Below are 25,247 nucleotides of genomic sequence, written 5' to 3'. Positions count from 1 at the left end.
GATAGGAATCAGGTGACCCCTAAATTCCTGCATTCGCAGCAGGAGCATCTGGGAGGAAGGGTTCAGGCTCTGTAGGCCACTTTGGGGGCCACAGTAAAGCCTTGCTCAAGAAAAATAATCTTTAATCAACTCTTCTTGCCTACACAGTCCCCTGAAGAGACATGAAGAAAGCAGGGCTGCAGTGAGAGAAAAGGGAGCCCCCAGATGCCGTGAGCAGAGGAAGCAGAAGCTGTGGCCGCCGCCAGGGAAACGGATTGGAGTGGCTCCTTTTCCCTATCTGGGGAGAAGATCACACGCTATCTTGGAAGTATGTAGCCTTCTACTGACCCATGGGCACTGAGAGAATGGCCTTTCTGCTTTTTATGGGAGATGAGGAAAGAAAACTTAAAAACTGAGGGAAGGGCCCACAGCCCACGGAAGGAGTTGGGGTAGAAAGCTCTATCTTCTTGAATATTAAATCAAATGCTACAGGTCTGACAAGCCAGACCATTCTAGACCTTCACCCCTAAGATCCCACACTTCTGGTCAGACCTGCCCTGTAAGCTACTTTTCTAACTACAGCAGATGGGAGAAGAAAATGAGTTTTTAAGAAATTCAGCAAATCTTTACAAGTATCCCTTGGATTTGTAGCACACTTGAGCCTGAATGGAGATGAGGTTCTTGGCTCTCCCTTCCCTCTCGTCTGCCCCTCCCCTGCCCCACTCCTTCAGCATCACCATTGCCAGGGCAGGTGCTGCCCAGGTATGCGTCCCCCCTGAGCTGTTCTTCCACCCAGTTCTCCATCACCTGTCTAAGCAGAGAGAGAAGCTGACATGGCCACAGCCTTGCCAGCACAGAGGAAGGAATATTCCAGCCCCTGTCACCCCTTCCTCCCACATTCCTAGTTCATGGACCTCTCGAGTGAAGAAAGAGCTTGAGGCCCCAGGTCCTGGGGCTCAGCATTTCTCTAGGAACCTGACATGCGGCTCCAGCTATCACCCAGTCACCAAGGGGAAGCAAGACTTGGAGTCCTCAGCCATCACAAAGAGAGCCACGGCAGGCATTGCACCCAAATACTAACTCCCTTTGCCAACTGTCCCCTCCTCATGTTCCTTTTCCATGATGGCCAACCACCCTGCGCCAAAATCCTCCTTCAGTCTGAGGAAGAAGCTGTGACCAGACTGAGTCCTTGAGCTACCACTGAGGCCTCCGTCGGGTTGATGGTTGGGTTCCTTGCAGCCCTTTGGCTCTGCGGGGAGTGGGAAGAAAGGTGCCCACTCAGGTCCCAGCAGCGCAGGCTTCCCCCGTGAGCGGCTCCTGGCTTTGACTCCCACTGCACCGGTTAAAGAGCACGCTCTGACACTTCTGAGAGAGGAAAATGGCGGAGTAGGGGTGCCCTCCTGGCTCTCTGCTCCCAGAGCAAAAAGTGAAGAAAGCGATAGCCACACTTGAGCAATCTGCACTTCCATGGGACCAGCTTCGCAAGCCTGCAGACATCCACCAGGAATCGGAGGGATAAGACCATTTGCAGCCTAAAGCAAAGGTGAACCGATTATTCTTCCGCAAAACTCAGGGATTCGGAGGCACACAACAGGGAGGGAGCGAGGTGTGGTTCAAGCCGCTGCCGGCTGGCAGTGGCTCCAGCCCAACCCGGTGCTGAGAAACACCCCCCCTACACTGAGCTCCACTTCCACGTAGGCCAGGAAGTGCCTGAAGTTGGTGAGAAGTGGCAGCGTGGGACTAAGCCATGTGGAGAGGAGACTAGAGCAGGGAACGTGCTGAGTTCGCCAGAAGACACAGCTGCCGCAGTATAAGGAGGGGGAGGGTCCGAGCGCAGCAACCGCTCTCCGCGCAGCAGGAACCAGAGCCCACTTGGGCATCCCCCTGCAGAACACTCCCAGGTCAAGGTTAAGGGGAGTTTACACAGAAGGAGGCTTTGACTTTGGATATAGGGGAGGTTTGGGATAGCACTGAGAGGTCAGAGTGCGCAAAGTTAGACTCCTTGATCCATTAGGACCCCCCTCCCTCTGCCCCTCCAGCACCGCTCCTGCCCCTGCACTCTGGCGCTGACTCGGCATTCCAGCGCTGACTTGGGCTCAGGGTTTGGAGGGGAGGCACAGAGAGAGCACTGGTACGCGCCCCTGCTCCACCAATTTGATATTGGACCTTCACGGGCTGCACAAGTGGCACAGACTCTGTGCTCAGAGAGTGGACCCTGCCTGGACAGGGCAGTGCTACAGGGGAGATTGCCCTTGGAGGGTTTAAGGCAGAGAAACATTGCCTTCCACACTCTCCTGCGACCTGGAGCCCCGCCCTGGGCTCCAAAGTCTCTGTCCCAGCCTTGGGGGCGGAGTTGAGATAGGAGCTGTTCTCATTCCTGCCACTTATCTCCACCTGTCTAATTAAGGACACAAAAGACAGGGATACGTGGGTCCCATTGACTGCCTGCCTGCCCACTTCTGGTCAGTCTCTCCCTGCACAGGTCTCCCGCGCTGTGACCAGAGTGTGGAGCCCGACTGGGCAGAATCTGACTTTGTAGGAGGCTGCCTTTAGTGGTTATAAGGTAGAGATATTTTACGACGCCCACATCCGGGGATTTGGGGCTAGGCCTCTGGCTCCAAAGTTTGTATCCCCGCCTTGGGGGCAGAGCCGAGATAGAAACTGCTCCCAGTCCTGCCGCTTATCTCCACCTGTGGAATTAAAGAGACAGAAGACGGGGCCTGGTGGGACTGGCTGCTGGCCTGCTTGAGGACAATCTCTCACTGCACAGATCTCCTGCGCTCTCTGTGTCCAGAGTGCAGAGCCCGCCTGGGCAGGGCCTAGCTTCGTAGCAGGCTGCCCTTAGTGGCTATTAGGCAGAGAGACTTTAGGTCCACCACCGTCCCCGTGTCTTGTGGCTGAGCCTTTGGCTCCAAAGTCTCTGTCCCTGCATTGGGGGCGGAGCTGAGATAGGAACTGTTCTCATTCCTGCCGCTTATCTCCACGTGTGTAATTAAGGAGACAGAAGACAGGGATGGGTGGGTCCCATTGCCTGGCTGCCTGCTTTTGGTCAGTCTCTCCCTGCACAAGTCTCCCGCGCTTTGTGTACAGAGTGCGAAGCCCGCCTGGGCAGGGCTGAGCATTGTGACAGACAGCCCTTAGTGGCTATAAGGCAGAGAGACTTTACGTCCACCACGCTCAAGTGTCATGTGGCTGAGCCTTTGGCTCCAAAGTTTCTCTCCCCACCTTGGGGGCAGAGCTGAGATAGGAACTGTTCCCATTCCTACCGCTTATCTCCACCTGTGCAATTAAAGAGACAGAAGACAGAGATCCCTGGGTCTGACTACTGGCATGCCGGCTTCAAGCCAGTCTCTACCTGCACAGGTCTCCTGCCCTCAGTGTCCAGACACTGGAGTTTGCCTGGGCAGGGCCGAACCTAGTAGGAGGCTGTCTTTGGTGAATACAAGACAGAGAGACGTTACAAACCACACACTCTGGTGACTTGGGGCTGGGCCTTTGGCTCCAAAGTTTCTAGCCCCACCTTGGGGGTGGAGCTGAGATAGGAACTGCTTCCGTTCCTGCCATCTATCTCCACCTGTGTAATTAAGGAGGCAGAAGACGGGAGGTCGCCAGAGCAGCCTGGAGACCAGCGGGAAGGGTAGGGGAATTGGCTGTTTCCCCTCCACTACATCTTGGACTGCGGGTGGGCTCCCCAGCGGGTAGAGAGACATGCAGACACCTGCCCAGCGATGGCTGCCATCAGTGAGCAACACCACCTACCAGCTCAGAAACTAATCAAGATGTGTGAATACCCAAACAAAAACCTAAAGGAAAGGAACAACAACTGAGCGACATGGGAAGAAATCAGCAGAGGAACTCCGGAAATATGAAGAAACAAACAAAAAAGACACCGCTAAAGAGGAGCACCAGCCCCTTAGAAACAGACAACAACCAAAACCTGGCATCCAAAATGACAGAAGAGGAATTTCGAATTTCGAATGTAGATCTTGAACTTGTATATCGAGATTTTGAGCAAGGCCTGGGAAAATTTCCTCTATTATATCTTCATAAAGCTTGTCCAGCCCTTGAGTGTTGTCTTCTTCCCCTTCTGCTAACCCTATGACCCTCACATTAGGTTTTTTCACATAATCCCACAACTCTTGTAGGCTTTGCTCTTTTCTCTTGTTTCTCTGCTCTATATCTGTGACTGATTTATTTAATGGAAGTTGTTATCTTCAATCTCTGAGATTCTTTCTTCTGTTTGATCTACCCTGTTCTTGAGACTTTCCACAGTATTTTGTAATTCCCTGAGTTGATTATTCATCTCCAGGACTTCGGTTAAAGTTATCTTCACTGTGTCTACCTCTTTAGTGAACCTTTGTTCCATATCCTGGAGGCTTTTTGTGGTTTCTTTGTGTTGGTTATTGAGTTGTTGTTGCAGGTCGGTGAGTGTTCTTATGATCCACAATCGAAATTCCTTTTCTGTCATTTTGGTTGCCAGGTTTTGGTTGTTGTCTGTTTCTAAGGGGCTGGTGCTCCTCTTTGGGTGTGTGTTTTCCGTTTGTTTCTTCATATTTCCGGTGTTCCTCTGCTGATTTCTTCCCATTTCGCTCAGTTGTTGTTTCTTTCCTTTAGGTTTTCATTTGGGTATTCACATGTCTGTTTAGTTTCTCAGCCGGTAGGTGATGTTGCTCACTGGCGGCAGCCATCGCTGGGCTGGTGTCTGCAGGTCTCTCTACCCTCTGGGGAGTCAGCAGTCCGAGATGTAGTGGAGGAGAAACAGCCAATTCTCCTACCCTTTCCGCTGGTCTCTGGGCTGCTCTGGCGGCCTCCCATCTTCTGCCTCCTTAATTATACAGGTGGAGATAGATGGCAGGAACGGAAGCAGTTCCTATCTCAGCTCCACCCCCAAGGCGGGGCTAGAAACTTTGGAACTGAAGGCCCAGCCCTAAGTCACCAGAATGTGTGGGGTGTAACGTCTGTCTGTCTTGTATTGACCAAAGGCTGCCACCTACTAGGCTCGTTACTACCCAGGCAAACTCCAGGGCCTGGACACCGAGCGCAGAAGACCTGTGCAATTAGAGACTGGCCTGAAGCCGGCAGGCCCGTAGCCAAACCCACGGTTCCCCATTTTCTGTCTCTTTATTTGCACAGGTAGAGATAAGCGGTAGGAATGGGAACAGTTCCTATCTCAGCTCTGCCCCCAAGGTGGGGACAGAGACTTTGGAGCCAAAGGCTCAGCCACAAGACACTTGAGCGTGGTGGACATTAAGTCTCTCTGCCTTATAGCCACTAAGGGCTGTCTCTCACAATGCTCAGCCCTGCCCAGGCGGGCTCCGCACTCTGGACACAGAGCGCAGGAGACCTATCCTGGGAGAGACTGACCAGAAGCAGGCAGCCAGGCAATGGGACCCACCCATCCCTGTCTTTTGTCTCTTTAATTCCACAGGTGGAGATAAGCGGCAGGAATGAGAACAGTTCCTATCTCAGCTCCGCCCCCAAGGTGGGGACAGAGACTTTGGAGCCGAAGGCTCAGTCAGAAGACACCGGACGGTGGTAGACATAAAGTCTGTCTGCCTTATAGCTACTAAGGGCAGCCTCCTTCGAGGGTAGGCACTGCCCACGCGGGCTCTGCACTCTGGACACAGAGCACGGGAGACCTGTGCAGTGAGAGATTGTCCTGAAGCCAGATCCACCAGGCCCCGTGTTCTGACTCTTTAGTTCCACTGGTGGCGATAAGTGGCAGGACTGGGAGCAGTTTCTATCTGGGCTCCACCCTCATTGTGGGGATACAAACTTTGGAGCCAGAGGCCTAGCCCCAAATCCCTGGATGTGGGGGTCGTAAAATATCTCTGCCTTATAACCACTAATGGCTGCCTCCTGCAAGGCCCAGCTCTGCCCAGGCAGGCTCCACACGCATCGAGGGCGACCTGTGCAGGGAAAGACTGACCAGAAGTGGGCAGGCAGTCAATGGGCCCCACCTATCCCTGACTTTTGTCTTTTTAATTACACCGGTGGAGATAAGCGGCAGGAATGAGAACAGTTTCTATTTCAGCTCTGCCCCCAAGGTTGGGACAGAGACTTTGGAGCTCAGGGCGGGGCTCTGGGTCCCAGGAGAGTGTGGAAGGCAATGTTTCTCTGCCTTAAATCCACCAAGGGCAATCTCCCCTGTAGCACTGCCCCGTTCTGGCAGGGTGCACTCTCTGAGCACAGAGTCTGTGCCACTTGTGCAGCAAGTGACGGTCCAATATCAAATTGGTGGAGCAGGGGCGTGTACCAGCGCTCTCTCTGCACCTCCTCTCCAAACCCCGAGCTCAAGTCAGTGCTGGAATGCCGAGTCAGTGCCGGAATGCGGGGTGGGAGTGGTGCCGGAGGGGCAGAGGTAGGGGGGTCCTAATGGATCAAGGAGTCTAACTTTGCACACTCTGACCTCTCAGTGCTATCCCAAACCTCCTCTATATCCAAAGTCAAAGCCTCCTTTTGTATAAACTCCCTAACCTTGACCTGGGAGTGTTCTGCAGGGACATGCCCGAGTGGGCTCTGGTTCCTGCTGTGTGGAGAGCGGTTGCTGTGCTCGGACCCTCCCCCACCTTAAACTGCGGCAGCTGTGTCTTCTGGCGAACTCAGCGCGTTCCCTGCTCTAGTCTCCTCTCCACACGGCTTAGTCCCGGGCTGCCACTTCTCACCAACTTCAGGCACCTCCCCATCTATGTGGAAGTGGAGCTCGGTGTGGGATGGGGTGTTTCTCAGCACCGGGCAAGGCTGGCGCGACTGCCAGATGGCAGCAGCTTAACCTGCGCCTCGCTCCCTCCCTGTTGTATGCCTCTGAATCCCCGAGTTTTGCGGAAGAATGATCAGTTCATCTTTGCTTTAGGCTGCAAATGGTCTTATCTCTCGGTTTCCTGTTGGATGTCTGCAGGCTTGCGAAGTTGGTCTCGTAGAAGTGCAGATCACTCGAGTGTGGCTATCCACTTCCTTCACTTTTCGCTCTTGGAGCAGAGAGCCAGGAGGGCACCCCTACTGCGCCATTTTTTTCTCTTCCCCACCCATTCTCACTCTTCTGAAACAAAACAATGCCCAGCCTAGAATCTTATTACCTGCAAAACTAAGCTTCATATATGAAGGAGAAATAAAGACATTCTCAGACAAGCAAAGCCTCAGAGAATTCACCAAGACCAGCCCTACAAGAAGTACTCAAACAGTGTTACACACGGAACAACATAATAGAAACTCACAAGTATAAAAATGACCAAAACCCAAAGATTAAAGGCCAGGTATCACTATGGCTCAAGAGAGAAATCAAAGCAACAACATCCAACCCAACAGAATGAACAGTAATCTACCTTACCTATCAGTTCTCTCAATAAACGTGAATGGCTTAACCTGTCCACTCCAGAGACATAGGCTGTCTGAATGGGTAAGAAAATACAGGCCAAATATATGCTGTCTTCAGGAAACACATCTAACCTGCAAGGATGCATATAGACTAAAAGTAAAAGGGTGGAGATCAGTATTCTAGGCAAGTGGGAGTCAAAAGAAGGCTGGCGTGGCAGTTCCAATTTCAGATGATTTAGTTTGTTTTTTTTTCATTATTATTATTATATTTTTTATTTTGGCGTATTATGGGGGTACAGATTTTAAGGTTTCAATAAATGCCCATTTCCCCCCTCCCCCCAAAAGTCTGAGTCTCCATCATGACCATCCCCCAGATGGTGCACATCTCACTCATTATGTATCTGTATACTCACCCCCTCCCCCCTCCCACCTGCCCAATACCCTATTACTGTAGTACCTATGTGTCCACTTAGGTGCTACTCAGTTAATACCAGTTTGCTGGAGAATATATCTGGTGCTTGTTTCTCCATTCTTGGGATACTTCACTTAGTAGTATGGGTTCCAGCTCTAACCAGGAAAATATAAGATGTGCTATATCACCATTGTTTCTTAGAGCTGAATAGTACTCCATGGTATACATATACCACATTTTATTAATCCATTCTTGGATTGATGGGCACTTGGGCTGTTTCCATAGCTTTGCAATTATGAATTTTGCTGCTATAAACATTCGAGTGCAGGTGTCTTTTTTGTAGAGTGTCATTGGATCTTTTGGGTAGATGCCCAGCAATGGGATTGCTGGATCAAATGGTAGATTCACTTGTATCACTTTAAGGTATCTCGATATTGCTTTCTACAGAGGTTGAACTAGTTTGCAGTCCCACCAGCAGTGTAGGAGTGTTCCTCTCTCTCCGCAACCACGCCAGCATTTATTGTTTGGAGACTTTTTGATAAAGGCCATTCTCACTGGAGTTAAGTGATATCTCATTGTGGTTTTGATTTGCATTTTCCTGATGATTAGAGATGTTGAGCATTTTTTCATATGTTTGTTGGCCATTCTTCTGTCTTCTTCAGAAAAGTTTCTGTTCAAGTCCTTTGCCCACTTTTTAATGGGGTTATTTGATTTTTTCTTACTTATTTTTATGAGTTCTAAGTATAATCTAGTTATCAGTCCCTTATCGGATGCATAGGATGAAAAAATTTTCTCCCATTCTGTAGGTTGTCTGTTTACTTTCATGACTATTTATTTGGCTGTGCAGAAGCTTTGTAGTTTGATCATGTCCCATTTATTTATTTTTGTTGCTGCTTTGATTGCCTTTGGGGACTTCTTCATAAACTCTTTGCCCAGGCCGATGTCTAGGAGAGTGTTTCCAACTTTTCCCTCTAGAGTTCTAATAGTTTCATACCTTAGGTTTAAGTCTGTTATCCAGCGCGAGTTGGTTTTTGTGAGAGGTGAAAGGTGTGGGTCCTGTTTTAGCCTTCTGCAGGTGGCTATCCAGTTTTCCCAGCACCATTTATTGAAAAGGGATTCTTTTCCCCAGCGTATGTTTTTGTCTGCTTTGTCAAAGATTAGATGGCTATATGAGGATGGTTTTATATCAGGATTCTCACATCTGTTCCACTGGTCAATATTCCTATTTTTGTGCCAATACCATATTGATTTAATTACTACAGCTTTGTAGTATAGTTTGATATCTGGCATATTAATGCCTCCCATTTTGTTTTTGTTGCCTAGAATTGCTCTTGATATTCGGGGTCTTCTTTGGTTCCATACAAAGCATAAAATTATTTTTCCTATATCTCTGAAGAATGCTGATGGGATTTTCATAGGTATTGCATTGAATCTGTAGATCAGTTTGGGTAGTATAGACATTTTTTTTTTTTTTTTTATTGAGACAGAGTCTCACTTTGTTGTCCAGGCTAGAGTGAGTGCCGTGGCGTCAGCCTAGCTCACAGCAACCTCAATCTCCTGGGCTTGAGTGATCCTTCTGCCTCAGCCTCCCGAGTAGCTGGGACTACAGGCATGTGCCACCATGCCCGGCTAATTTTTTTTTTTTATATATATCTCAGTTGGCCAATTAATTTCTTTCTATTTATAGTAGAGACGGGGTCTCGCTCTTGGTCAGGCTGGTTTTGAACTCCTGACCTTGAGCAATCTGCCCGCCTCGGCCTCCCAAGAGCTAGGATTACAGGCGTGACCCACAGCGCCCGGCCGTAGTATAGACATTTTGATGATATTGAGTCTGCCGATCCACGAACATGGTATGGATTTCCATCTCTTTACATCCTCTGCTATTTCCTTCCTCAGTGTTTCATAGTTCTCCCTGTAGATGTCTTTTATGTCCTTGGTTAAGTATATTCCTAGGTACTTTAATTTCTTTGTTGCTATTGTGAAGGGAATTGAGTCTTTGATTTGTTTTTCAATTAGATTGTTGTTGGCCTATATGAATGCCTCTGATTTCTGTGTATTAATTTTGTATCCTGAGACTTTACTAAATTCATTTATCAGTTCTAGGAGTTTCTTGGTTGAATCTTTGGGGTTTTCTAGATACAATATCATATCATCAGCAAACAGTAAAAGTTTGATCTCTTCTGCCCCTATTTGGATACCTTTGATTCCATTTTCCTGTAAGATTGTTGTAGCCAATACTTCCAGCACTCTATTGAACAGAAGTGGAGATAGTGGGCAGCCTTGCCTGGTTCCAGTTCTAAGTGGGAATGATTTCAATTTTTCCCCATTCAGTATGATGTTGGCTATGGGTCTGTCATATATGGCTGATATCATTTTTGGTATGTCCCTTCTATGCCTATTTTCTTAAGTGTTCGTATCATGAAATGGCGTTGAATTTTGTCAAAAGCTTTTTCTGCATCTATTGAGAGAATCATGTGGTCTTTATTTTTGCTTCTGTTTATGTGGTGAATTGCATTTATAGATTTTTGTATGTTTAACCATCCCTGCATCCCTGGGATGAAGCCCACTTGGTCGTGGTGGATTATTTTTTTGATAAGCGTCTGGATTCGGTTAGCTAAGATTTTGTTGAAAATTTTTGCATCTATATTTATTAGGGATATTGGTCTGTAGTTTTCTTTTTTTGTTGCATCCTTTCCTGGTTTTGGTATCAAAGTAATATTCGCTTCATAAAAGGTGTCGGGGAGGTTTCTGTTCTTCTCGATGTTGTTGAATAGTTTCTGCAAGTTAGGTACTAGTTCTTCTTTGTAAGTATGGTAAAATTCAGGTGTGAAGCCATCTGGACCGGGACTTTTCTTTTTAGGGAGATTTTTAATTGCTGTTTCTATTTCAGCTGTTGAGATTGGGCTGTTCAGGGAATCTATTTCTTCCTGGTTGAGCCTAGGGAGACTGTGTGTTTCTAGAAATTTGTCCATTTCCTCCACATTTTCCAGTTTGTGTGCATTAAGATTTTTGTGGTATTCCTAAATTGTATCTTGTATATCTTTGGGATCAGTTGTGATATCTCCTTTTTTATTCCTGATGGAGCTTATTAGAGATTTCTCTTTTCTGCTTTTCGTTAGCTTAGCCAATGGTGTGTCAATTTTGTTTATTTTTTCAAAGAACCAACTTTTTGTTTTATTAATCTCCTGAATAGCTTCTCTGTTTTCAATTTCGTTTAGTTCTGATTTGATCTTGTTGATTTCACTTCTTCTGCTGGGTTTGGGGTTGGCCTGCTCTTCTTTTTCCAGCTCTTTGAGTTGTTTCATTAAATTGTCTATTTGTGATCCTTTTGTCTTTTGGTTATAGGCATTTATAGAGATAAACTTTCCTCTCAGAAGTGCTTTAGCTGTGTCCCAGAGGACTTGATAACTTTTCTCTCCATTGTCGTTTTCTTCATAGAATTTTTTATTTCCGTTTTGATTTCTTCATTTATGAAGTAATCATTTAGTAGGAGGTTATTTAATTTCCACGTTTTTGTATAGAAATGTGAGTTTCTGTTACGGTTGATTTCTACTTTTATTCCACTGTGATCTGAGAAGGTACATGGTATGATTTCTATTTTTTTTAATTTCTTGAGATTTTCTTTGTGTCCTAGGATATGGTCAATCTTAGAGAATGTCCCGTGAGCTGATGAGAAGAATGTATATTCAGTGGATTTTGGGTAGAATGATCTGTAAATGTCAGTCAGACCCAATTGTTCTAGAGTTTTGTTTAAGTCCATTATTTCTTTATTAATTTTCTGTTTGGAGGATCTGTCTCGTGCCATCAGTTGGGTGTTGAAATCTCCGGCGATTATGGAGTTGCTATTCATCCATTTGCTTAGCTCCAGTAAGGTTTGCTTTATGAATCTGGGTGCACCTAAGTTGGGTGCATATGTATTTAAAATTGTCATCTCTTCTTGTTGGCCTGTGCCCTTCACCATTATATAATGACCCTCTTTGTCTTTTACTACTTTTGTTGGTTTAAAAACTAAATCGTCTGAAATTAGAACTGCCACACCAGCCTTCTTTTGGCTTCTATTTGCTTGGAATATTGATCTCCACCCTTTTATGTTTAGTCTATATGCATCCTTGCAGGTTAGATGTGTTTCCTGAAGACAGCATATACTTGGCCTGTATTTTCTTATCCATTCAGTCAGCCTATGTCTCTTGAGTGGAGAGTTTAAGCCATTCACGTTTATTGAGAGTACTGATAGGTAAGGTAGATTACTGTTAATTTTGTTGGGTTGGATGTTGTTGCTATGATTTCTGTCTTGAGCCATTGTATAATCCGGCCTTTAATAACTTTGGGTTTTGGTTGTTTTTATGTTCGTGGGTTATTATTATGATGTTCCGTGCGTAACGCTGTTTTAAGTACTTCTTGTAGGGCTGGTCTTGTCTTGGTGAATTCTCTGAGCCTTTGCTTGTCTGAGAATGTTTTTATTTCTCCTTCATATACGAAGCTTAGTTTTGCAGGGAATAATATTCTAGGCTGGGCATTGTTTTGTTTCAAAAGAGTGAGAATGGTGCCCCAGTCTCTCCTTGCTTGTAAAGTCTCATTAGAGAAGTCTGATGTTATTCGAATTGGCTTTCCCTTGCATGTTACTTGCTTCTTTTGTCTTATAGCTCTTAGAAGGGCCTCTTTAGTTGATACTTTGGACAGTCTGATGACTGCATGTCATGACGTCTTCCTGTTTTTATTCAATCTCCCAGGGGTCCTCTGAGCTTCTTGAACTTGTATATCAAGATTTTGAGCAAGGCCTGGGAAATTTTCCTCTATTATATCTTCAAACAGCTTGTCCAACCCTTGAGTGTTGTCTTCTTCTCTTTCTGGTAACCCTATGAGCCTCACATTAGGTTTCTTCACATAATCGTACAGCTCTTGTAGGCTTTGCTCTTTTCTCTTGTTTCTCTGCTCTATTTCTGTGACTGATTTATTTAATTGGAGGGTGTTATCTTCAATCTCTGAGATTCTTTCTTCTGTTTGATCTACCCTGTTCTTGATACTTTCCACTGTATTTTGTAGTTCCTTGAATTGATTCTTCATTTCCAGGAGTTCAGTTACACTTTTCTTCATTGTGTCTATTTCTTTTTCCATATATGGAGGCTTTTTGTGGTTTCTTTGTGTTGGTTATTGAGTTGTTGTTTCAGCTCGGTGAGTGTTCTTATGATCCACATACAAAATTCCTCTTCTGTCATATTGGTTGCCTGATTTTGGTTGGTGTCCGTTTCTAGGGGGCTGGTGCTCCTCTTTGGGGGTGTGTTTTCCGTTTGACTCTTCATATTTCCTGAGTTCTTTCGCTGATTTCTTCCCATGTCGATCAGTTGTTGTTTCTTTCCTTAAGTTATTGTTTGGGTATTCACACACCTTTTTTAGATTCTGTGATGTTAGGTGGTGTCTGTGGGTGAAATTGGACCACTTCCTGTATATTGAGTCAGTGGGTGCCGTGAAATGGCTGTGCAGGATTCCATCCCTGTCAGTAGGTGGCGTTTGCTTGGGGGAACAGGCTATGCTGTTGATTTTGTGTAAGCCTGCCCTCAGGCCGTTAGCAGGGGTCAAAGTTCTGTTCCCTGCTTGCAGAGAAAGCTGTCAGGGCAGGGCTGGAATGGTCCCGCTCAGCCAGAAAGTCTGTGTGGGGGGGGTGAGGCTGTCGGAGACCCGCAGTCTGGAGCGGGCCTCACTTCTTTCCACCCTCCCCAACTCCGCAGCTACTCCTGGGCCTCTGCCAGCAGGCCAGACCACAAGCCACCAGGTGTCCCGGGACTGTGATGTCGGCGGGGAGGTTCCCTGCACAGGAACGCCACCTGGGTTGGGTGCACGGCCTCCTCCTGGGAGGAGGGTTGCCCTCTAAGACGCCAATCTGTCCCTGGAGGCACACACACCTCAGTAGGCTGTTCACGTATAACCCTTCTGTGCCCCGGGCAATGCTAGCCCTCGGTGCAGGGGATCTGGTCTGCAGGTCCGACCTCTGGGTCCCAGAGTTCAAACTGTATCCCCACCAGGGAGAGGATTTCCGGTCCCAATTCACCCACAGGGAGCCCAAGCTGGGTCCATGTCTCTCATCCTCTGAGTCAGCACCGTTCTCCTGGGAACACCATGCCAGCAGCACCTGGGAGGGCGGACGGGTAGGGAGCTCACAGTCTGAGTTCCCCTGAGTCAGCTGTAGGGTCCCAAAAGGGAAGGTCCCGTTCCCTGGAGGTGCCTCTGGCTGGTGGCTGTATTGTCTCTCTGGCCAGCTGCGGGTAGGTTCGGCGGAGGGGAGGAGGAGGCAATATGGCACCTGCCGCGCGGCTTGGGTCTGTGCATATGGAGGTGCCCGGAGGAAGTTGGGAACCTGGTGCCACGTCTGCTACAGGCTCACCGCTGGCTGGCAGCTGCGTCTCTGGGCTGGTGTCCGCAGGTCTCTCCACCCGCTGGGGAGCCCACCAGCAGTTCCAAATGCAGGGGAGGGAAAACAGCAAATCCACCTACCCTTGCCGCTGGTCTCCAGGCTGCTCCGGTGGTCTCAGCCTCCAGTTCTCCTACCCAGCCTCATCCCGTAAAGTCTCCCGGGGTCTCAGGTACCCCTCCTTCTGGCCCTTGTCCGCTGAATGCTCGTCTTCTTGCTTCTTTCCTCTAATTTCTGCTAGAATCTGTCTTTTCTGCAGAGACACTCTGTCTGGCGGTGTTATTCGTCCGCCATCTTGACTCTCTCTCCCGATTTAGTTTTTAAACCAACAAAAGTAGTGAAAGACAATGAGGGTCATTATATAATGGTGAAGCCACACTTCAACAGGAAGAGATAACAATTTTAAATATATATGCATCCAACTTAGGTGCACCCAGATTCATAAAGCAAACCTTACTGGATCTAAACAAATTGATTAATAGCAATACCATAATCACTGGAGATTTCAACACCACACTGATGGCACGAGACAGATACTCCAATCAGAAGATTAACAAAGAAATAATATACTTAAACAAAATTCTAGAACAATTGGGACTGACTGACACAGAACATTCTACCCAAAATCCACTGAATATGCATTCTTCTCATCAGCTCACCGGACATTCTCTAAGATTGACCATATCCTAGGACACAAAGAAAATCTCAAGAAATTTAAAAAAATAGAAAGCATACCATGTATCTTCTCAGATCACAGTGGAATAAAACTAGAAATCAACCCTAACAGAAACTCACATTTCTACACAAAAACGTGGAAATTAAACAACCTCCTACTAACTGATTACTTCATAAATGAAGAAATCAAGATGGAAATAAAAAATTCTATGATGAAAATGACAATGGAGAGACAAGTTATCAAGTCCCCTGGGACACAGCTAAAGCGGTTCCGAGAGGAAAGTTTATCTCCATAAATGCCTATAACCAAAAGTCAAAAAGATCACAGATAGATAATCTACTGAAATGACTCAAAGAGCTGGAAGAAGAAGAACAGACCAACCCCAAACCCAGCAGAAGGAGTAAAATCAACAATATCAAATCAGAACTAAACGAAATTGAAAACAGGGAAGCTATTGAAGAGATCAACAAAACAAAAAGTTGGTTCTTTGAAAAAATAAACAAAATTGACATGCTACTGGCTAAGCTAACAAAAAGCAGAAAAATCTCTACTAAGCTCCATCAGGAACAAAAAAGGAGATATCACAACTGGTCCCGAAGAGATGGAAGATATAATTTATGAGTACTACAAAAATCTTTATTCACACAAACTGGAAAATGTGGAGGAAATGGACAAATTTCTAGAAACACACAGCCTCCCTAGGCTCAATCAGGAAGAAATAGATTCCCTGAACAGACCAATCTCAACAGCTGAAATGGAAACAGCAATTAAGAATCTCTATAAAAAGAAAAGTCCCGGTCCAGTTGGCTTCACACCCGAATTTTACCACACTTACAAAGAGAACTAGTACCTATCTTGCAGAAACTATTCCACAACATCCAGAAGAACGGAAACCTCCCCCACAACTTTTATGAAGCGATTATTACTTTGATACCAAAACCGAGAAAGGATGCAACAAAAAAAGAAAACTACAGACCAATATCCTTAATGAATATAGATGCAAAAATTTTCAACAAAATCTTAGCTAACCGAATCCAGACGCTTATCAAAAAAATAATCCATCATGACCAAGTGGGCTTCATCCCAGGGATGCAGGGATGGTTCAACATACAAAAATCTGTAAATGCAATTCACCACATAAACAGAAGCAAAAGCAAAGCAAAGACCACATGATTCTCTCAATAGATGCAGAAAAAGCTTTCAACAAAATTCAACACCATTTCATGATACGAACACTTAAGAAAATAGGCATAGAAGGGACACACCTAAAAATGATACAAGCCATATATGACAGACCCATAGCCAACATCATACTGAATGGGGAAAAACTGGAAGCATTCCCACTTAGAACTGGAACCAGGCAAGGCTGCCCACTATCTCCACTTCTGTTCAATAGAGTGCTGGAAGTCCTGGCTACAGCAATCAGACAGGAAAGTGGAATTAAAGGTATCCAAATAGGGGCAGAAGAGATCAAACTTTTACTGTTTGCTGATGATATGATATTGTATCTAGAAAACCCCAAGGATTCAACCAAGAAACTCCTGGAACTGATCAATGAATTTAGTAAAGTCTCAGGATACAAAATCAATACACAGAAATCAGAGGCATTCGTATATGCCAACAACAATCAAATTGAGAACCAAATCAAAGACTCAATACCCTTCACAATAGCAAGAAAGAAATTAAAGTACCTAGGAATATACTTAACCAGGGAGGTAAAAGACATCTACAGGGAGAACTATGAAACACTGAGGAAGGAAATAGCAGAGGATGTAAACAGATGGAAATCCATTCCATGCTCATGGTTTGGCAGACTCAACATCGTCAAAATGTCTATACTACCCAAACTGATCTACAGATTCAACGCAATACCTATTAAAATCCCATCAGCATTCTTCACAGATATAGAAAAAATAATTTTATGCTTTGTATGGAACAAAAAAAGACCCCCAAAACAAAATGGGAGGCATTAATATGCCAGATATCAAACTATACTACAAAGCTGTAATAATTAAGACAATCTTGTATTGGCACAAAAATAGGATTATTGACCAGTGGAACAGATGTGAGAATCCTGATATAAAACCATCCTCATATAGCCATCTAATCTTTGACAAAGCAGACATACGTATGGAACATACGCTGGGGAAAAGAATCCGTTTTCAATAAATGGTGCTGGGAAAACTGGATAGCCACTTGTGGAAGGCTAAAGCAGGACCCACACCTTTCACCTCTCACAAAAACCAACTCACGCTGGATAACAGACTTAAACCTAAGGTATGAAACTATTAGAATTCTAGAGGAAAATGTTGGAAACACTCTCCTAGACATCGGCCTAGGCAAAGAGTTTATGAAGAAGTCCCCAAAGGCAATCAAAGCAGCAACAAAAATAAATAAATGGGACGTGATGAAACTACAAAGCTTCTGCACAGCCAAATAAATAGTCATGAAAGTAAGCAGACAACCTACAGAATGGGAGAAAATTTTTGCATCCTACATATCTGATAATGGGCTGATAATTAGAATATACTTAGAAGTCACGAAAATCAGTAAGAAAAAAATCAAATTACCCTATTAAAAAGTGGGGAAAGGACTTGAACAGAAACTTTTCTAAAGAAGACAGAAGAGTGGCTAACCAACATATGAAAAAATGCTCATCATCTGTAATCATCAGGGAAATGCAAATCAAAACTACAATGAGATATCACTTAACTCCAGTGAGAATTGCCTTTATCAAAAAGTCTCCAAATAACAAATGCTGGCATGGATGTGGAGAGAGAGGAACACTCCTACACTGCTGCTGGGACTGCAAACTAGTTCAACCTCTGTGGAAAGCAATATGGAGATACCTTAAAGCGATACAAGTGAATTTACCATTTGATCCAACAATCCCATTGCTGGGCATCTACCCAAAAGATCCAATGACACTCTACAAAAAAGACACCTGCACTCGAATGTTTATAGCAGCAAAATTCATAATTGCAAGGTTGTGGAAACAGCCCAAGTGCCCATCAATCCAAGAATGGATTAATAAAATGTGGTATATGTACACCATGGAGTACTATTCAGCTCTAAGAAACAATGGTGATCTATCACATCTTATCTTTTCCTGGTTAGTGCTGGGACCCATACTACTAAGTGAAGTTTCCCAAGAATGGAAAAACAAGCACCACATATACTCACCAGCAAACTGGTATTAACCGAGTAACACCTAAGTGGACACATAGGTACTACAGTAATAGGGTATTGGGGAGGGGGAAGAGGAGAGCGGGGCCGGTATATACATACATAATGAGTGAAATGTGCACCATCTGAGGGTTGGTCATGCTGGAGACTCAGGCTTGTAGGGGGAGGGAGGGAAAGGGCATTTTATTGAAGCCTTAAAATCTGTACCCCTATAATATGCTGAAAAAAAAAAAGAAAAAAAGAGCACGGCTCCTTCCTCTGGGGCACTCGCTGTTCCCTCCACCACGGCTCCCGCCCTGCGCTTCTCCTGACTCTCCTGCTGCTCTGCCGTGTGCCCTGCCGCCCGCAAGCCCCACCTCCTCCCTGCATGGCTCTTAACATCCTCTGCTTTTCACACCTCATCACAATTTGCATGACTTTACTGCCCAAATTCCTTTGTATATTTTTCCTACTAAAAAAAAAATCCTTCAATATTTCTTTTTTCTTCAGCTTAATCTTCACCCCAACTTCCTCCCATTCTAGTCTCCTTTAAACCCTGCCAGCTCCCAATGTCTCTAATCGCTTGAGGCCCGTTCCTTTCTCCTGCGATGTTCCCCAGACCTTCTCAGACACTGGTACCCCTGCTTCCCAGATCTCCTTGGCACCTTCTACCCGCAAGCATCTTCTCACCCCTTCACTCCACAGCCCCCAGGCCCTCGGGCTCCTGCGTGCACCCCGCTTCCCCTTGTCGCCTCCTCATGCCCACTTGCTTCCCCTCCTCCCACCGCCACAGCCGTCTCCTCCTCCTCACCACGCAGGACGGCGGGAATTCGCGCCGTGGGACGGCAGTGCAACAACTCGGGACACTACTTCTTCTTGTCCAGGATAGCCCAGAGTGTCACCGTGTGCTGGTGCGGCGACTGCGGTGCCAGAGCCCCACCTCCCGGCTGCTCTAGTAGGTGTCCGCGCTGCAGCGGCGGGCGGGAGCTGTCCCTGGTCCTGGAGCAGCTCCTGGGGCTTGCTGTGGGGCGGGATCTGTCCCTGGTCCTGGAGCAGCTCCTGGGGCTTGCTGTGGGGCGGGAGCTGTCCGTGGTCCTGGAGCGACTCCTGGGCAGTGCTGGTGGCGACGGGAGCTGTCCGTGGTCCTGGAACGGCTCCTGGGCCGCGCTGGCAGGGGCAGGAGCAGTCGCCAGGGGAGCTGGCTATGTAAGTGACGAGATAGAGGTATACCCAGAATGCCACCAGAGCCAACAGCTCCTCTGGAGAGCCAGGTAGGCTTCCTGGAGGAAGTGACCCCTGAGGTGGAAAGGGTTTCCTGGGAAGGGAGGACAGCATGAGCAAAAGCTCAGAAATATGAATTAGTACAATCATTCGTTCATTTCTATGATAATTATATGTAAAACATCCACTAAGTGCAAAGTAATGTACTAGGATCTATACAGTCTACACCTGGCATGGATAATAAGTTATAGTTTCTATAATCAAGTTGGTTGTAATCTTGTAAAGTAGATACGACATGCACATGAATAAGTAAAGGTCAAGATTTCTGTAAACATGCTTCAAACCAAGGGCCATAGGAGTTCAGGGGAGGTAGAGGGTTTCATTTGACTGGTGACCTGTCAGGGCCATGAAGCTTGGGAAGGATTTCAATAGGGGCCAGAGATGGGGAAGACATGTCAGACAGCAGGAAAAGACTAAAGAATGGAAATAGAGCCCTGTGCTTTAATCTAATTTGGCAAGAAAATGACCTTTGCCCCCCAGAAAGGAGAGGGACAGGAAGGAGGCAGGGTTGCTGGTGCTGTTAGCGTATTTGTTGCTGTGCTGTTCCATTCTTCACACAGGTGGTCCACAGGTCCCTGTAGACCTCCTACTCCCCCAGAGGAGGCTTATTTGTAGATATCATGTGCCCAGTGAGCTGGGCCACCCAAGGCATCTGGTGCCAGACTTGAATGACCTTCTGGGAAGGAATTCGTGCTCTGCAAATGTATTAGTTTCTCTGCACTTGTGAAGTATTTTAATTTTTCTTTTTTCCCCCATTTATCTTCCTAGCAAACTTCTTTTGTAAAGAAGGGATGAAGGAAGCATATCCACAGCTGAGCCAACTGTTGGGGGGATGGAACACCCTGGAGGATACTTTCATAGTGACTAATGTTCCAGCTAGAGCACATAAAAATTCAAACACTTTTCTTCTGAATTTTCTTTGTTTGCCTAGTTGATTTGTTGTCCAAGAGTTGGGTGCTTATAGAGACCAATACTGTAAGTCTGCAGTTCCAAACCTCTGGGCCACAGCTCAGTTGCCATCTGTGGCCCGTTAGGAATTGGGCTTCTCATCAGTCTGAGCTCTGACTAGCCCACCCCCGCCATCTGTGACTCTCCACACCTCATGGAAAAATTGTCTTCCGTGAAGCTTAGGAATTAGGCCACTCAGCAGGAGGTGAGTGGCTGGTGAGCAAGTGAAGCTTCATCTGTATTTACAGCTGCCTCCTTGTTGCTCATCTGTGCTCTGTCCCCTCATCCCCCACACCACCATCCCCTATCTTCCATGAAACTGGTTTCTGATGCCAAAAATGTTGAGGACTGCTGCTATAAGTGAAACAGGCTGCAGCATAAGTATCCATGGGGCTTGTTCACAGTGCAGATTTCTAGGCCCTTTATCAATCCTGCTGAATTGGAATCACTAGGAATGGGGTCCAAGTGGCTTCATTTATAACTGTTTTTCTTTTACTTAAAAATCCACTTATTGACTTATAATTTACATGCAATAATATACACCCAGTTTTGAGAGCACAGTTCAATGAATGTTGGCAAATATATATGAATATACCCACGTAGTCACCACTACAATCAAAATTTCCATCATTGCAAAAAATCACCTTATGTCCCTTTGCAGTCAATTCCTTGCATCCTCAGCCTGAGTTAACCATTGATCTGCTTTCTGTCAATGCATGTTAATTGCGCCTGTTACAGAATTTCATATGCACGGAAACCATGCAACATACACTCGTTCGTGTCTTTCTGTTTTGCTCAGCATAATGCTTTTGTGGTTCATCCATTGTGTTACAAGGATCACTAGTCTGTTCCTTTTATTTCTACGTAGTGTTCACAACAGATGAGCCATAATTTGTTGATCTGTTCACCTGGTGATAGACATTTTGGTTGTTTCCAGGATCTGGTTATTTGGAATGAAGCTGCTATCTATGGTCAATAATGGACAAGTCTTTGTGTGGACATATGTTTTCCTATGTTGCATGTGTTTTATCAAAGGTAAAAATCTAGAATGGAAACTGCTGGTTCATATATAAGTATATATTGAACTTAATAAGAAACTGCCAAAATGTTTTCCAAGTCATTGTACTATTGTTTTATTCTCGCCAGCAGTGTGTGAGGGTGCAGGTGTTTCGCATTCACCCCTTTCTTATTTAATCTATTTGAGTGGCTGAGTTGTAGTATAACAATATAATTTTAATAAGTATTTTTCTGCTGACTAGTGCTGTTTAGCATCTTCTCGTGTGCTTACTGGCCATTTATATATCTCCATTGCCCACTGTTTCTATTGAATTGTTTGTCTCCTTATTGGGTTGTTAGGATTCTTCAGATAGTGTGGACAGCATCTTTGTCAGATGTATTTCTTTGCATAACTCTCTCTTTTCTGCTGCTCTGCCTTCTAAATCTCAGCCACTTCAGTCTTCCCAAACTCTACTCTCAGCGTGCTCAGCTTGGACAGACTATTCTGCCCTGCTGTGGTGGGGTCATGGGGCCACCTTAGCATCTATCTGTCATTACCTAGGCCATTTTAAGGGACCAGGGTTTTACTCTGAGGTGAGGATTTAGAGCTGAGGAGACACACAATCTGACATGTTTTAAAAGGACGCCTCCAAGTGGCACGTTGAGCTAGACTGAAGGGGCAGGGATGGACACAGGACAGCATTTAGGAGGCTGCTACAGAAATCCAGTTGGAGCTGGGGTCTGGGCTGTGCTGTTGGACTAACACTGACACCATTCCCTCCACTTCTGAGGTCTCAGGAGCTGCCTGGGGAATGACACTCCTTCTCAGCAGGATCTGGCCCTCCCCTTCTACTTGGTTCAGCTCCTGGCCTCCTCTTTCCTTAAGGTCTCTTCTGCCCCATGCACTCGGCCCACTGCAGCAGACAGCTGTGCCAGCGCCGCTCACCCTGTCAGCAGGCATGGACGAGGCGTCTCCTGTGAGGGCCACCTGGCACTAGTCCTGGGAACACCAGGAGAACTAAGGCCCAGCCCCGAGGCTGGAGCATCCGGTGGCCCAGGGATGGTTATGCTGCCATAGCTGAGACACACTCTGCCAGCACAGAGACAAAGGTATGGAGAGGGAGGGGTAGGGGCACTCAGGGGCACAGATCTGGGATTTCTAAGAGGCACCCAAGCCTCACGATAGAAATGAAACACATTCTTAACATGCTGGGTGGGAGTTGTGTCTACACTGCCCCCTGCCACGCTACCTGTGGCCCCACCCAGAGCCTTCTGCTCCGGCCTGCTAATGCTCCTCTGCCACTTGAGCCAGAGTCAGGTTCATCTCAGCAGACTTTATGTCCACAGAAGAGCAGTCCCATAGAAACATAAGGTGAGCAACATGTGTAATATTAGAAATATCTAGTAGCCACATTAAAATATTTCAAATGAATTTAACTTTAATGATAATTATTTAACCCAATATATACAAAACATGATCATTTCAACATGTAATCAAAAAAAATTAAGTACTTGAAAAATTTCTTTTTTATACTAAATCCTAGAAGTTTTTGTATATTTTACACTTATAGCACATCTCAATTTAGAGGTTCAATTTTTATCGGAAATTTGGAATCTGTATTTAGATTTCACTAAATGTACATTGAGAAAGAATGTTCACATACTCAAGTTGTTGCACAGATACTTAAACATTTCCCCAAAACCATATGGAGCATCAGTTTTTAAATTTACTTTTACATTAGTTAAAATTAAACACATCAACGACTTAGGCCCTCAGCCACACAGACGAGCCACATTTCAAGTGCTCAGCTGTGGCCACAGAGGGCCGTCCTCTTCTGTCTGGGTCCCAGCCCCCCACACCGTGCTCTGGCTTCCCACCTGGGCCTGCCGTCCACTGCTCCTGCCCCCAAGAATGTCTTCCCCACTGGGAAGGAGGGCAGGGAAGATGATGGGACAGGGTGGCAGTGGGGTGGGGGTGCCTGCTGGGATATGGTCCACTGTGTTAGAATGACTTGGTTTTTAAGTAAAGACTTTAAGTCATTATTTCACATTCCATACTTTTAAATTTTGATAACTTAAATTTTTTCCCCAGGATGGGTTTTTTCAAGCTTTAGATCGCTGCCTAGAATTGGCTTGCTTTGCATAATCCCACTTTTGAGGTTTAGCCCCACCCCTAGGGCCTCCTGCTTGCCTCCTCCACCAGGACACCTGGACTGGGCATTGCCCTTTCCAGCTGTCCACTAGGGACAGCCACTAGCTCTGGCCTCCCCTCCCTGGGAATGAGCCCACCACACAGCTGCTAAGAGGCCAGGAGAACCCTCCCAGAGCTATTTCAGGGATTAGCCCTGCTGTCCTGTGTCCCGTTCCCACACAAGTGGGATTTCAGGACTGTGGACAATGCCAGGAGGGAGGGCGGCTCCTGCGGTGCAGAGCCAGGCAGGGCAGTGGGCACCGCGCTCCAGGTCCCCACGGAGTGATGTCTCCTCATCTCCTCCAAGGCTGCAGAGGCAGCAGGAATTGGGGGGAAGCAGAGTTGTACAGTCCTCAGGTGGGTCTTTAGGGGCTCAGAGAGGGCCTGGGAGGGGAGGCCGACCCACCTGGGAGCAGCCGACCTCTGCACCATGGATGCCCATGATGTTGTTGGTCAGGTTGTGCGTCTCGCCGATGACCAGCACCTGGCCCTGCAGCCGGAAGCCCGCTGCCCGCTGGGTGGCCGTGTGCAGTAGCGCCTGCTAGGGCTCACTGCCGGCTGGTAGGAGAGATGCGGCCACCTGAGTGTGGTGGGACTCACCATACAGCAGACTGCTCCTGATATGAACTCTTCTGTTTTCTGCCTGGACTATGTGCAGGGACACTCACCAGAGAGCTCTCCACAGTACTGCACTGGGAGCGACAGACCCTTTCCTCAAAAGTTCCATGTGCAATGACAGATATATGAAACACACAAACTGGAGCTCATCTGACTGCTGACTGAACCAAGGACAGTGGTTGGAGATACTAGGACCCCCCATTTCACCTCACCTCACATGCTGCCCCCAAGGAAACCTCAGATGCCCCCATGCTTCCTCCAAACACTGAGAACCTCTGGTGCACCAGAAAGCAGCCTGAGTTCTGGTACCAGAGCCGCCACTTCCCAAGCTGTGTGGCTCTGGACGAGTCATCTCACCTCTGACCCTCGGTCTCCTCACCTGCAAAATGGGGATGACACACTCTATCTCGTGTGAGGAGTAAGGAGTAGGGGTGGGGGTAAGAAAAAAGCCCCCTGCAGATGTTAAATGTATGTTCTTATGAAGACTTTCTAGTTAAAAGAATACTGATTTTCAAAATGGAAATTCAGGAAACTGGAAATTTAGGTCCCAGGTGTTAATACTAGCTCCATCCCTCACTCATGCCGAGAAAACAGATGAATCATGAAACCTCTTAGGGCCCAGGATCCACAAGCGTGGAATGCAGCTATTTCACTGGAATATCAGAAAGGCCCAATGCCATGAAAAGTGCTTTACAAATTCAAGGCCATAAGGATTTCAGGCCATCTTATAGTGTTCGTGCATAAACGGTTACAGCGCCACGCTGCTCCGAGGCAGGGAGACCAGAGGAAGCGCAGGAGGGCCATGGGGACGGGCAGGCTCCTCCCGCCCCTGTGGCGCCCGCCCTGGGTGGGGCGCTGCCCTGGGACACGGCTGCCGGCTCAGCTCCCCACGGCTTTTGAAACCTAAGTAAGTCCTTTCTGGGTCGCACTGAATTCTCCACATGTGATGCCTGTTTCCAAAGTCTACCCAAATTCAGGAATTAGCAAGAAAACAGTTAAATCATACCTACCAAATAACAGTCAAATATCATGTTTGACCTGTCTAATTAGCAGCTTTTCCTCTCTGTTTAAAGATGTGGCAGGTCAAAGAAGACAGTATTCTCCTGTTTTCTTTGGGAGGGTAAAAGTTGAAAAGCCAGTTGCTGAGGTGGAGGAGACTTGGGGGTCTTCTTCCTGTCTCTGGATCATGTCTCAGCGCGGGTGTCCAGGCCTGATGGAGCCACCTTGTGTCATGCTGCCCAACTCCTGGGTGAGGACAACT

Source organism: Microcebus murinus, chromosome 14 (genome assembly GCF_040939455.1).
Source record: "Microcebus murinus isolate Inina chromosome 14, M.murinus_Inina_mat1.0, whole genome shotgun sequence".
NCBI lineage: Eukaryota > Metazoa > Chordata > Mammalia > Primates > Cheirogaleidae > Microcebus > Microcebus murinus.
This window is presented reverse-complemented; position numbering follows the sequence as displayed.